Source organism: Crinia signifera, chromosome 4, assembly GCF_055691185.1.
Source record: "Crinia signifera chromosome 4, ASM5569118v1, whole genome shotgun sequence".
NCBI lineage: Eukaryota > Metazoa > Chordata > Amphibia > Anura > Myobatrachidae > Crinia > Crinia signifera.
In genome coordinates, this window is record NC_139220.1 from 293,482,522 (window position 1) to 293,492,153 (window position 9,632).

At 38.3% G+C, this 9,632-nt stretch overlaps 28 non-coding genes across 28 annotated transcripts; all 28 read right to left on the reverse strand.

Annotated features, from left to right (window-relative positions):
- Nucleotides 1-4: 4 nt before the first annotated feature.
- Nucleotides 5-77, reverse strand: TRNAR-ACG (transfer RNA arginine (anticodon ACG)). Its single transcript has one exon. It is a non-coding gene; the product is annotated as a tRNA-Arg (tRNA).
- A 641-nt stretch (nt 78-718) lies between these two features.
- On the reverse strand, nt 719-790 carry TRNAH-GUG (transfer RNA histidin (anticodon GUG)). The gene has a single exon. It is a non-coding gene; the product is annotated as a tRNA-His (tRNA).
- An 8-nt stretch (nt 791-798) lies between these two features.
- Nucleotides 799-871, reverse strand: TRNAR-ACG (transfer RNA arginine (anticodon ACG)). Its single transcript has one exon. It is a non-coding gene; the product is annotated as a tRNA-Arg (tRNA).
- Nucleotides 872-1,294: 423 nt separating this feature from the next.
- Nucleotides 1,295-1,366, reverse strand: TRNAH-GUG (transfer RNA histidin (anticodon GUG)). The gene has a single exon. It is a non-coding gene; the product is annotated as a tRNA-His (tRNA).
- A 510-nt stretch (nt 1,367-1,876) lies between these two features.
- Nucleotides 1,877-1,948, reverse strand: TRNAH-GUG (transfer RNA histidin (anticodon GUG)). Its single transcript has one exon. It is a non-coding gene; the product is annotated as a tRNA-His (tRNA).
- An 8-nt stretch (nt 1,949-1,956) lies between these two features.
- Nucleotides 1,957-2,029, reverse strand: TRNAR-ACG (transfer RNA arginine (anticodon ACG)). Its single transcript has one exon. It is a non-coding gene; the product is annotated as a tRNA-Arg (tRNA).
- Nucleotides 2,030-2,458: 429 nt separating this feature from the next.
- Nucleotides 2,459-2,530, reverse strand: TRNAH-GUG (transfer RNA histidin (anticodon GUG)). Its single transcript has one exon. It is a non-coding gene; the product is annotated as a tRNA-His (tRNA).
- An 8-nt stretch (nt 2,531-2,538) lies between these two features.
- Nucleotides 2,539-2,611, reverse strand: TRNAR-ACG (transfer RNA arginine (anticodon ACG)). Its single transcript has one exon. It is a non-coding gene; the product is annotated as a tRNA-Arg (tRNA).
- A 641-nt stretch (nt 2,612-3,252) lies between these two features.
- On the reverse strand, nt 3,253-3,324 carry TRNAH-GUG (transfer RNA histidin (anticodon GUG)). Its single transcript has one exon. It is a non-coding gene; the product is annotated as a tRNA-His (tRNA).
- Nucleotides 3,325-3,332: 8 nt separating this feature from the next.
- TRNAR-ACG (transfer RNA arginine (anticodon ACG)) lies at nt 3,333-3,405 on the reverse strand. Its single transcript has one exon. It is a non-coding gene; the product is annotated as a tRNA-Arg (tRNA).
- A 429-nt stretch (nt 3,406-3,834) lies between these two features.
- On the reverse strand, nt 3,835-3,906 carry TRNAH-GUG (transfer RNA histidin (anticodon GUG)). Its single transcript has one exon. It is a non-coding gene; the product is annotated as a tRNA-His (tRNA).
- Nucleotides 3,907-3,914: 8 nt separating this feature from the next.
- Nucleotides 3,915-3,987, reverse strand: TRNAR-ACG (transfer RNA arginine (anticodon ACG)). Its single transcript has one exon. It is a non-coding gene; the product is annotated as a tRNA-Arg (tRNA).
- Nucleotides 3,988-4,416: 429 nt separating this feature from the next.
- TRNAH-GUG (transfer RNA histidin (anticodon GUG)) lies at nt 4,417-4,488 on the reverse strand. Its single transcript has one exon. It is a non-coding gene; the product is annotated as a tRNA-His (tRNA).
- Nucleotides 4,489-4,496: 8 nt separating this feature from the next.
- Nucleotides 4,497-4,569, reverse strand: TRNAR-ACG (transfer RNA arginine (anticodon ACG)). Its single transcript has one exon. It is a non-coding gene; the product is annotated as a tRNA-Arg (tRNA).
- A 642-nt stretch (nt 4,570-5,211) lies between these two features.
- On the reverse strand, nt 5,212-5,283 carry TRNAH-GUG (transfer RNA histidin (anticodon GUG)). Its single transcript has one exon. It is a non-coding gene; the product is annotated as a tRNA-His (tRNA).
- Nucleotides 5,284-5,291: 8 nt separating this feature from the next.
- TRNAR-ACG (transfer RNA arginine (anticodon ACG)) lies at nt 5,292-5,364 on the reverse strand. Its single transcript has one exon. It is a non-coding gene; the product is annotated as a tRNA-Arg (tRNA).
- Nucleotides 5,365-5,793: 429 nt separating this feature from the next.
- On the reverse strand, nt 5,794-5,865 carry TRNAH-GUG (transfer RNA histidin (anticodon GUG)). The gene has a single exon. It is a non-coding gene; the product is annotated as a tRNA-His (tRNA).
- Nucleotides 5,866-5,873: 8 nt separating this feature from the next.
- TRNAR-ACG (transfer RNA arginine (anticodon ACG)) lies at nt 5,874-5,946 on the reverse strand. Its single transcript has one exon. It is a non-coding gene; the product is annotated as a tRNA-Arg (tRNA).
- Nucleotides 5,947-6,369: 423 nt separating this feature from the next.
- Nucleotides 6,370-6,441, reverse strand: TRNAH-GUG (transfer RNA histidin (anticodon GUG)). The gene has a single exon. It is a non-coding gene; the product is annotated as a tRNA-His (tRNA).
- Nucleotides 6,442-6,449: 8 nt separating this feature from the next.
- Nucleotides 6,450-6,522, reverse strand: TRNAR-ACG (transfer RNA arginine (anticodon ACG)). Its single transcript has one exon. It is a non-coding gene; the product is annotated as a tRNA-Arg (tRNA).
- A 642-nt stretch (nt 6,523-7,164) lies between these two features.
- TRNAD-GUC (transfer RNA aspartic acid (anticodon GUC)) lies at nt 7,165-7,236 on the reverse strand. Its single transcript has one exon. It is a non-coding gene; the product is annotated as a tRNA-Asp (tRNA).
- An 8-nt stretch (nt 7,237-7,244) lies between these two features.
- TRNAR-ACG (transfer RNA arginine (anticodon ACG)) lies at nt 7,245-7,317 on the reverse strand. The gene has a single exon. It is a non-coding gene; the product is annotated as a tRNA-Arg (tRNA).
- Nucleotides 7,318-7,740: 423 nt separating this feature from the next.
- On the reverse strand, nt 7,741-7,812 carry TRNAH-GUG (transfer RNA histidin (anticodon GUG)). The gene has a single exon. It is a non-coding gene; the product is annotated as a tRNA-His (tRNA).
- An 8-nt stretch (nt 7,813-7,820) lies between these two features.
- On the reverse strand, nt 7,821-7,893 carry TRNAH-AUG (transfer RNA histidin (anticodon AUG)). Its single transcript has one exon. It is a non-coding gene; the product is annotated as a tRNA-His (tRNA).
- Nucleotides 7,894-8,322: 429 nt separating this feature from the next.
- On the reverse strand, nt 8,323-8,394 carry TRNAH-GUG (transfer RNA histidin (anticodon GUG)). Its single transcript has one exon. It is a non-coding gene; the product is annotated as a tRNA-His (tRNA).
- Nucleotides 8,395-8,402: 8 nt separating this feature from the next.
- TRNAR-ACG (transfer RNA arginine (anticodon ACG)) lies at nt 8,403-8,475 on the reverse strand. The gene has a single exon. It is a non-coding gene; the product is annotated as a tRNA-Arg (tRNA).
- A 642-nt stretch (nt 8,476-9,117) lies between these two features.
- TRNAH-GUG (transfer RNA histidin (anticodon GUG)) lies at nt 9,118-9,189 on the reverse strand. Its single transcript has one exon. It is a non-coding gene; the product is annotated as a tRNA-His (tRNA).
- Nucleotides 9,190-9,197: 8 nt separating this feature from the next.
- On the reverse strand, nt 9,198-9,270 carry TRNAR-ACG (transfer RNA arginine (anticodon ACG)). Its single transcript has one exon. It is a non-coding gene; the product is annotated as a tRNA-Arg (tRNA).
- Between the last annotated feature and the right edge of the window lie 362 nt (nt 9,271-9,632).

A 9,632-nucleotide genomic window follows, 5' to 3' on the forward strand; every position in this document is an offset into this window, starting at 1 on the left:
AAGACGAGCCAGGTAGGAATCGAACCTACAATCTTCTGATCCGTAGTCAGACGCGTTATCCGTTGCGCCACTGGCCCAGGTGACATACGCTAAGTTTAGTGTCCTATCTGTTTTTGAACCTAGTTTTGGATTTTAGAGTTCTTTTAAGTATATACTGTACAGAATGAATTTGAAAGAGTTACCTATGCACTTGCTCCAGGGCTAGTTTCCTGTTAACATTGCAAGACAATTTTCTTATTACTGCAAAAACATCTTTTCAGTGTGTGATGAACTTGCTAAGCAAAGCCTCAAGATTTTAATTTCCAGAATTCAGTAATTGATGTCAAATTTGAATTCTTTCAAAAGAATGTTTCACAGACAAATAAATCAAAGCATGTAAAGATAGCTTCACAAAAAGCATTAAAGACAAATTGTGCAAGTGCATTCAAAGAATCTGCTTAATTTCTAAAATTGTCCAAACCTTGAAGTAAGGAAGCGACCTTTCAGCAGGAAAAAAAACACTAAATGCCGTGACCCGGATTCGAACCGGGGTTGCTGCGGCCACAACGCAGAGTACTAACCACTATACGATCAAATAAATCAAAGCATGTAAAGATAGCTTCACAAAAAGCATTAAAGACAAATTGTGCAAGGGCATTCAAAGAATCTGCTTAATTTCTACAATTGTCCAAACCTTTAAGTAAGAAAGCGACTTATGAGCAAGAAAAAAAACACTAAATGCCGTGACCCGGATTTGAACCAGGGTTGCTGCGGCCACAACGCAGAGTACTAACCACTATACGATCACGGCAACGAAGACGAGCCAGGTAGGAATCGAACCTACAATCTTCTGATCCGTAGTCAGACGCGTTATCCGTTGCGCCACTGGCCCAGGTGACATACGGTAAGTTTAGTGTCCTATCTGTTTTTGAATCTAGTTTTGGATTTTAGAGTTCTTTTTAGTATATACTGTACAGAATGAATTTGAAAGAGTTACCTATGCACTTGCTCCAGGGCTAGTTTCCTGTTAACATTGCAAGACAATTTTCTTATTACTGCAAAAACATCTTTTCAGTGTGTGATGAACTTGCTAAGCCTCAAGATTTTAATTTCCAGAATTCAGGAATCGATGTCAAATTTGAATTCTTTCAAAAGAATGTTTCAGAGACAAATAAATCAAAGCATGTAAAGATAGCTTCACAAAAAGCATTAAAGACAAATTGTGCAAGGGCATTCAAAGAATCTGCTTAATTTCTACAATTGTCCAAACCTTTAAGTAAGAAAGCGACTTATGTGCAAGAAAAAAAACACTAAATGCCGTGACCCGGATTCGAACCGGGGTTGCTGCGGCCACAACGCAGAGTACTAACCACTATACGATCACGGCAACGAAGACGAGCCAGGTAGGAATCGAACCTACAATCTTCTGATCCGTAGTCAGACTTGTTATCCGTTGCGCCACTGGCCCAGGTGACATACCGTAAGTTTAGTGTCCTATCTGTTTTTGAACCTAGTTTTGGATTTTAGAGTTCTTTTAAGTATATACTGTACAGAATGAATTTGAAAGAGTTACCTATGCACTTGCTCCAGGACTAGTTTCCTGTTAACATTGCAAGACAATTTTCTTATTACTGCAAAAACATCTTTTCAGTGTGTGATGAACTTGCTAAGACAAAGCCTCAAGATTTTAATTTCCAGAATTCAGTAATTGATGTCAAATTTGAAATCTTTCAAAAGAATGTTTCACAGACAAATAAATCAAAGCATGTAAAGATAGCTTCACAAAAAGCATTAAAGACAAATTGTGCAAGTGCATTCAAAGAATCTGCTTAATTTCTACAATTGTCCAAACCTTTAAGTAAGAAAGCGACTTATGTGCAAGAAAAAAAACACTAAATGCCGTGACCCGGATTCGAACCGGGGTTGCTGCGGCCACAACGCAGAGTACTAACCACTATACGATCACGGCAACGAAGACGAGCCAGGTAGGAATCGAACCTACAATCTTCTGATCCGTAGTCAGACGCGTTATCCGTTGCGCCACTGGCCCAGGTGACATACGCTAAGTTTAGTGTCCTATCTGTTTTTGAACCTAGTTTTGGATTTTAGAGTTCTTTTAAGTATATACTGTACAGAATGAATTTGAAAGAGTTACCTATGCACTTGCTCCAGGGCTAGTTTCCTGTTAACATTGCAAGACAATTTTCTTATTACTGCAAAAACATCTTTTCAGTGTGTGATGAACTTGCTAAGACAAAGCCTCAAGATTTTAATTTCCAGAATTCAGTAATTGATGTCAAATTTGAATTCTTTCAAAAGAATGTTTCACAGACAAATAAATCAAAGCATGTAAAGATAGCAGCACAAAAAGCATTAAAGACAAATTGTGCAAGTGCATTCAAAGAATCTGCTTAATTTCTACAATTGTCCAAACCTTTAAGTAAGAAAGCGACTTATGTGCAAGAAAAAAAACACTAAATGCCGTGACCCGGATTCGAACCGGGGTTGCTGCGGCCACAACGCAGAGTACTAACCACTATACGATCACGGCAACGAAGACGAGCCAGGTAGGAATCGAACCTACAATCTTCTGATCCGTAGTCAGACGCGTTATCCGTTGCGCCACTGGCCCAGGTGACATACGCTAAGTTTAGTGTCCTATCTGTTTTTGAACCTAGTTTTGGATTTTAGAGTTCTTTTAAGTATATACTGTACAGAATGAATTTGAAAGAGTTACCTATGCACTTGCTCCAGGGCTAGTTTCCTGTTAACATTGCAAGACAATTTTCTTATTACTGCAAAAACATCTTTTCAGTGTGTGATGAACTTGCTAAGCAAAGCCTCAAGATTTTAATTTCCAGAATTCAGTAATTGATGTCAAATTTGAATTCTTTCAAAAGAATGTTTCACAGACAAATAAATCAAAGCATGTAAAGATAGCTTCACAAAAAGCATTAAAGACAAATTGTGCAAGTGCATTCAAAGAATCTGCTTAATTTCTAAAATTGTCCAAACCTTGAAGTAAGGAAGCGACCTTTCAGCAGGAAAAAAAACACTAAATGCCGTGACCCGGATTCGAACCGGGGTTGCTGCGGCCACAACGCAGAGTACTAACCACTATACGATCAAATAAATCAAAGCATGTAAAGATAGCTTCACAAAAAGCATTAAAGACAAATTGTGCAAGGGCATTCAAAGAATCTGCTTAATTTCTACAATTGTCCAAACCTTTAAGTAAGAAAGCGACTTATGAGCAAGAAAAAAACCACTAAATGCCGTGACCCGGATTCGAACCAGGGTTGCTGCGGCCACAACGCAGAGTACTAACCACTATACGATCACGGCAACGAAGACGAGCCAGGTAGGAATCGAACCTACAATCTTCTGATCCGTAGTCAGACGCGTTATCCGTTGCGCCACTGGCCCAGGTGACATACGGTAAGTTTAGTGTCCTATCTGTTTTTGAATCTAGTTTTGGATTTTAGAGTTCTTTTTAGTATATACTGTACAGAATGAATTTGAAAGAGTTACCTATGCACTTGCTCCAGGGCTAGTTTCCTGTTAACATTGCAAGACAATTTTCTTATTACTGCAAAAACATCTTTTCAGTGTGTGATGAACTTGCTAAGACAAAGCCTCAAGATTTTAATTTCCAGAATTCAGGAATCGATGTCAAATTTGAATTCTTTCAAAAGAATGTTTCACAGACAAATAAATCAAAGCATGTAAAGATAGCTTCACAAAAAGCATTAAAAACAAATTGTGCAAGGTTATTCAAAGAATCTGCTTAATTTCTACAATTGTCCAAACCTTTAAGTAAGAAAGCGACTTATGAGCAAGAAAAAAAACACTAAATGCCGTGACCCGGATTCGATCCGGGGTTGCTGCGGCCACAACGCAGAGTACTAACCACTATACGATCACGGCAACGAAGACGAGCCAGGTAGGAATCGAACCTACAATCTTCTGATCCGTAGTCAGACGCGTTATCCGTTGCGCCACTGGCCCAGGTGACATACCGTAAGTTTAGTGTCCTATCTGTTTTTGAACCTAGTTTTGGATTTTAGAGTTCTTTTAAGTATATACTGTACAGAATGAATTTGAAAGAGTTACCTATGCACTTGCTCCAGGACTAGTTTCCTGTTAACATTGCAAGACAATTTTCTTATTACTGCAAAAACATCTTTTCAGTGTGTGATGAACTTGCTAAGACAAAGCCTCAAGATTTTAATTTCCAGAATTCAGTAATTGATATCAAATTTGAATTCTTTCAAAAGAATGTTTCACAGACAAATAAATCAAAGCATGTAAAGATAGCTTCACAAAAAGCATTAAAGACAAATTGTGCAAGTGCATTCAAAGAATCTGCTTAATTTCTACAATTGTCCAAACCTTTAAGTAAGAAAGCGACTTATGTGCAAGAAAAAAAACACTAAATGCCGTGACCCGGATTCGAACCGGGGTTGCTGCGGCCACAACGCAGAGTACTAACCACTATACGATCACGGCAACGAAGACGAGCCAGGTAGGAATCGAACCTACAATCTTCTGATCCGTAGTCAGACGCGTTATCCGTTGCGCCACTGGCCCAGGTGACATACGCTAAGTTTAGTGTCCTATCTGTTTTTGAACCTAGTTTTGGATTTTAGAGTTCTTTTAAGTATATACTGTACAGAATGAATTTGAAAGAGTTACCTATGCACTTGCTCCAGGGCTAGTTTCCTGTTAACATTGCAAGACAATTTTCTTATTACTGCAAAAACATCTTTTCAGTGTGTGATGAACTTGCTAAGACAAAGCCTCAAGATTTTAATTTCCAGAATTCAGTAATTGATGTCAAATTTGAATTCTTTCAAAAGAATGTTTCACAGACAAATAAATCAAAGCATGTAAAGATAGCTTCACAAAAAGCATTAAAGACAAATTGTGCAAGTGCATTCAAAGAATCTGCTTAATTTCTAAAATTGTCCAAACCTTGAAGTAAGGAAGCGACCTTTCAGCAGGAAAAAAAACACTAAATGCCGTGACCCGGATTCGAACCGTGGTTGCTGCGGCCACAACGCAGAGTACTAACCACTATACGATCAAATAAATCAAAGCATGTAAAGATAGCTTCACAAAAAGCATTAAAGACAAATTGTGCAAGGGCATTCAAAGAATCTGCTTAATTTCAACAATTGTCCAAACCTTTAAGTAAGAAAGCGACTTATGAGCAAGAAAAAAAACACTAAATGCCGTGACCCGGATTCGAACCAGGGTTGCTGCGGCCACAACGCAGAGTACTAACCACTATACGATCACGGCAACGAAGACGAGCCAGGTAGGAATCGAACCTACAATCTTCTGATCCGTAGTCAGACGCGTTATCCGTTGCGCCACTGGCCCAGGTGACATACGGTAAGTTTAGTGTCCTATCTGTTTTTGAATCTAGTTTTGGATTTTAGAGTTCTTTTTAGTATTTACTGTACAGAATGAATTTGAAAGAGTTACCTATGCACTTGCTCCAGGGCTAGTTTCCTGTTAACATTGCAAGACAATTTTCTTATTACTGCAAAAACATCTTTTCAGTGTGTGATGAACTTGCTAAGACAAAGCCTCAAGATTTTAATTTCCAGAATTCAGGAATCGATGTCAAATTTGAATTCTTTCAAAAGAATGTTTCACAGACAAATAAATCAAAGCATGTAAAGATAGCTTCACAAAAAGCATTAAAAACAAATTGTGCAAGGTTATTCAAAGAATCTGCTTAATTTCTACAATTGTCCAAACCTTTAAGTAAGAAAGCGACTTATGAGCAAGAAAAAAAACACTAAATGCCGTGACCCGGATTCGAACCGGGGTTGCTGCGGCCACAACGCAGAGTACTAACCACTATACGATCACGGCAACGAAGACGAGCCAGGTAGGAATCGAACCTACAATCTTCTGATCCGTAGTCAGACGCGTTATCCGTTGCGCCACTGGCCCAGGTGACATACGGTAAGTTTAGTGTCCTATCTGTTTTTGAATCTAGTTTTGGATTTTAGAGTTCTTTTTAGTATATACTGTACAGAATGAATTTGAAAGAGTTACCTATGCACTTGCTCCAGGGCTAGTTTCCTGTTAACATTGCAAGACAATTTTCTTATTACTGCAAAAACATCTTTTCAGTGTGTGATGAACTTGCTAAGCCTCAAGATTTTAATTTCCAGAATTCAGGAATCGATGTCAAATTTGAATTCTTTCAAAAGAATGTTTCAGAGACAAATAAATCAAAGCATGTAAAGATAGCTTCACAAAAAGCATTAAAGACAAATTGTGCAAGGGCATTCAAAGAATCTGCTTAATTTCTACAATTGTCCAAACCTTTAAGTAAGAAAGCGACTTATGTGCAAGAAAAAAAACACTAAATGCCGTGACCCGGATTCGAACCGGGGTTGCTGCGGCCACAACGCAGAGTACTAACCACTATACGATCACGGCAACGAAGACGAGCCAGGTAGGAATCAAACCTACAATCTTCTGATCCGTAGTTAGACGCGTTATCCGTTGCGCCACTGGCCCAGGTGACATACGCTAAGTTTAGTGTCCTATCTGTTTTTGAACCTAGTTTTGGATTTTAGAGTTCTTTTAAGTATATACTGTACAGAATGAATTTGAAAGAGTTACCTATGCACTTGCTCCAGGGCTAGTTTCCTGTTAACATTGCAAGACAATTTTCTTATTACTGCAAAAACATCTTTTCAGTGTGTGATGAACTTGCTAAGACAAAGCCTCAAGATTTTAATTTCCAGAATTCAGTAATTGATGTCAAATTTGAATTCTTTCAAAAGAATGTTTCACAGACAAATAAATCAAAGCATGTAAAGATAGCTTCACAAAAAGCATTAAAGACAAATTGTGCAAGTGCATTCAAAGAATCTGCTTAATTTCTAAAATTGTCCAAACCTTGAAGTAAGGAAGCGACCTTTCAGCAGGAAAAAAAACACTAAATGCCGTGACCCGGATTCGAACCGGGGTTGCTGCGGCCACAACGCAGAGTACTAACCACTATACGATCAAATAAATCAAAGCATGTAAAGATAGCTTCACAAAAAGCATTAAAAACAAATTGTGCAAGGTTATTCAAAGAATCTGCTTAATTTCTACAATTGTCCAAACCTTTAAGTAAGAAAGCGACTTATGAGCAAGAAAAAAAACACTAAATGCCGTGACCCGGATTCGAACCGGGGTTGCTGCGGCGACAACGCAGAGTACTAACCACTATACGATCACGGCAACGAAGACGAGCCAGGTAGGAATCGAACCTACAATCTTCTGATCCGTAGTCAGACGCGTTATCCGTTGCGCCACTGGCCCAGGTGACATACGGTAAGTTTAGTGTCCTATCTGTTTTTGAATCTAGTTTTGGATTTTAGAGTTCTTTTTAGTATATACTGTACAGAATGAATTTGAAAGAGTTACCTATGCACTTGCTCCAGGGCTAGTTTCCTGTTAACATTGCAAGACAATTTTCTTATTACTGCAAAAACATCTTTTCAGTGTGTGATGAACTTGCTAAGCCTCAAGATTTTAATTTCCAGAATTCAGGAATCGATGTCAAATTTGAATTCTTTCAAAAGAATGTTTCAGAGACAAATAAATCAAAGCATGTAAAGATAGCTTCACAAAAAGCATTAAAGACAAATTGTGCAAGGGCATTCAAAGAATCTGCTTAATTTCTACAATTGTCCAAACCTTTAAGTAAGAAAGCGACTTATGTGCAAGAAAAAAAACACTAAATGCCGTGACCCGGATTCGAACCGGGGTTGCTGCGGCCACAACGCAGAGTACTAACCACTATACGATCACGGCAACGAAGACGAGCCAGGTAGGAATCGAACCTACAATCTTCTGATCCATAGTCAGACGCGTTATCCGTTGCGCCACTGGCCCAGGTGACATACTGTAAGTTTAGTGTCCTATCTGTTTTTGAACCTAGTTTTGGATTTTAGAGTTCTTTTTAGTATATACTGTACAGAATGAATTTGAAAGAGTTACCTATGCACTTGCTCCAGGGCTAGTTTCCTGTTAACATTGCAAGACAATTTTCTTATTACTGCAAAAACATCTTTTCAGTGTGTGATGAACTTGCTAAGACAAAGCCTCAAGATTTTAATTTCCAGAATTCAGTAATTGATGTCAAATTTGAATTCTTTCAAAAGAATGTTTCACAGACAAATAAATCAAAGCATGTAAAGATAGCTTCACAAAAAGCATTAAAGACAAATTGTGCAAGTGCATTCAAAGAATCTGCTTAATTTCTACAATTGTCCAAACCTTTAAGTAAGAAAGCGACTTATGTGCAAGAAAAAAAACACTAAATGCCGTGACCCGGATTCGAACCGGGGTTGCTGCGGCCACAACGCAGAGTACTAACCACTATACGATCACGGCAACGAAGACGAGCCAGGTAGGAATCGAACCTACAATCTTCTGATCCGTAGTCAGACGCGTTATCCGTTGCGCCACTGGCCCAGGTGACATACGCTAAGTTTAGTGTCCTATCTGTTTTTGAACCTAGTTTTGGATTTTAGAGTTCTTTTAAGTATATACTGTACAGAATGAATTTGAAAGAGTTACCTATGCACTTGCTCCAGGGCTAGTTTCCTGTTAACATTGCAAGACAATTTTCTTATTACTGCAAAAACATCTTTTCAGTGTGTGATGAACTTGCTAAGACAAAGCCTCAAGATTTTAATTTCCAGAATTCAGTAATTGATGTCAAATTTGAATTCTTTCAAAAGAATGTTTCACAGACAAATAAATCAAAGCATGTAAAGATAGCTTCACAAAAAGCATTAAAGACAAATTGTGCAAGTGCATTCAAATAATCTGCTTAATTTCTAAAATTGTCAAAACCTTGAAGTAAGGAAGCGACCTTTCAGCAGGAAAAAAAACACTAAATGCCGTGACCCGGATTCGAACCGGGGTTGCTGCGGCCACAACGCAGAGTACTAACCACTATACGATCAAATAAATCAAAGCATGTAAAGATAGCTTCACAAAAAGCATTAAAGACAAATTGTGCAAGGGCATTCAAAGAATCTGCTTAATTTCTACAATTGTCCAAACCTTTAAGTAAGAAAGCGACTTATGAGCAAGAAAAAAAACACTAAATGCCGTGACCCGGATTCGAACCAGGGTTGCTGCGGCCACAACGCAGAGTACTAACCACTATACGATCACGGCAACGAAGACGAGCCAGGTAGGAATCGAACCTACAATCTTCTGATCCGTAGTCAGACGCGTTATCCGTTGCGCCACTGGCCCAGGTGACATACGGTAAGTTTAGTGTCCTATCTGTTTTTGAATCTAGTTTTGGATTTTAGAGTTCTTTTTAGTATATACTGTACAGAATGAATTTGAAAGAGTTACCTATGCACTTGCTCCAGGGCTAGTTTCCTGTTAACATTGCAAGACAATTTTCTTATTACTGCAAAAACATCTTTTCAGTGTGTGATGAACTTGCTAAGAAAAAGCCTCAAGATTTTAATTTCCAGAATTCAGGAATCGATGTCAAATTTGAATTCTTTCAAAAGAATGTTTCACAGACAAATAAATCAAAGCATGTAAAGATAGCTTCACAAAAAGCATTAAAAACAAATTGTGCAAGGTTATTCAAAGAATCTGCT